We start from the raw sequence: 1,699 nt of genomic DNA on the forward strand, positions 1-1,699 counted from the left end.
TGGAGAGACAGGGTCTCACTCTGTTGCCCAGGCTGGTCTTGAACTCCTGGGCTCAGCGATCTTCCCACCTCAGCCTTCCAAAGTGCTGGGATTACAGGTGTGACATCCTGTGCCCAGCCTCCATTTTCTAACTCCATGAGGAAAATGTTCCATGAAACACAATTAAGCAAATTAAACTGAAAGTCTCATATAAGTAGAATTTTTCTGGTCTTGAATTTTTAAAGAATTAATTAGGTGTGAGTTCTTATCAGAACATGTTTAAAATAATGAATGCATCTCTAGGTATGCTTCAGGATTAGTACAATTACCCTAATCTTTCTAGTCTGTTATGGAATTCAGTAGTGACAAGAGCAGGCGGGTGGGATTCATTTACTGGTTCCTCATTTGGAATTGTAGTGCCCTGAACTGGAAGACATCAAGGTACATTATATTTATGTAATGCGTCCACTGTGCCAGGAGACATAAACTGAAGAGGTAGAAATAAGGAAGTTGTTTTTTGTTTGTGTGTTTTTTGGTTAATAAGGTAACACAAACGTCAGAATACTGCATTTCTTTATTTTTTCAAATAGGCTGAAAAGCTAAAATATAAGAAGATGAACAGTGGAATATCTTTCTATATTATTTATCCCCATCTTCTCAGTTCCTAGAAAACCACTGATATTAATTTCTTATATCTCCTTCCAGGGTTTCTTTTCTTTTCTTTTTTTCTTTCTTCTTCTTCTTTTTGTTGTTGTTGTTGTTGTTGTTACTGAGACAGGGTCTTGCTCTGTTGCCTAGGCTGGAGTGCAGTGGCATGATCACAGTTCACTGCCGCCTTGACCTCCTCGGCTTAAGTAATCCTCCCAGTTCTGCATCCCAAGTGGCTGGAAGCACAGGCAGGTGCCACTATACTTTGCTAATTTTTTTCTTTTTCTTTTTCTGTAGCGATGGGGTCTCACTGTGTTGCGTATGTTGGACTCGAACGCCTAGGCTCAAGTGATCCTTCTGCCTTGGTCTTCCAAAGTGTTGGGATTAAAAGTGTGAGCCACCATGCCTGGCCCAGAGTTTCTTTTTTACATATATAAGCAAATACAAAAATAGAATCTTATTTTGCCCCCTTTGGGTAGCATATCAATTATCTAAAATATTGTATTTTTTGAAGATTCTGAATCTTTAAGAATATGTATTTCCTTTTTATTCCTTTTTTTGTCTCAGATTTTTTTTTTAATTAAATAATATGGTTCCAGTTATAGTCCTCTGTCAACCCCATCCAGAATCCAGTGATCCTCTCTCCCTCTCCATAGAGTAACCACTTCCAAAAATTCATTATTTATCATTCCCAGCACATTTATGTGTTTACTGCATATTTGTGAAATGATAAACAATTTGTACTATATTTTTATAGGCCCTAGGAACCTTATATAAACAATATCATACCGTAGTACCTGTCTGTAACTTTTTCACTCAACATTATGTTTTTGAAAAGTAACTATGTTGATAGAAATAGCTTCAGTACATTATTTTTAATTGTTACATAATGTTCCATTGTTTGAATAGACTACAATTTGTAAACCAGGCATGGTGGTGCATGTCTGTAATCCTAGCTACTTGGGAGGCTGAGGTGGGAGGATGACTTGAGGCCAGGAGTTCGAGGCTGCAGTGTGCTGTGGTTGTGTCTGTGAATGGCCACTGCACTCCAGCCTGGGACCCTGTCATATAT

At 38.2% G+C, this 1,699-nt stretch overlaps 1 protein-coding gene across 2 annotated transcripts in view; it reads left to right on the forward strand.

The window, feature by feature from the left end:
• Nucleotides 1-1,699, forward strand: part of PIK3AP1 (phosphoinositide-3-kinase adaptor protein 1) — a 127,672-nt gene that overhangs the window by 91,699 nt on the left and 34,274 nt on the right. The window lies entirely within an intron of this gene.

This window comes from Colobus angolensis, unplaced genomic scaffold (genome assembly GCF_000951035.1).
Source record: "Colobus angolensis palliatus isolate OR3802 unplaced genomic scaffold, Cang.pa_1.0 Scaffold316, whole genome shotgun sequence".
Taxonomy (NCBI): Eukaryota; Metazoa; Chordata; class Mammalia; order Primates; family Cercopithecidae; genus Colobus; species Colobus angolensis.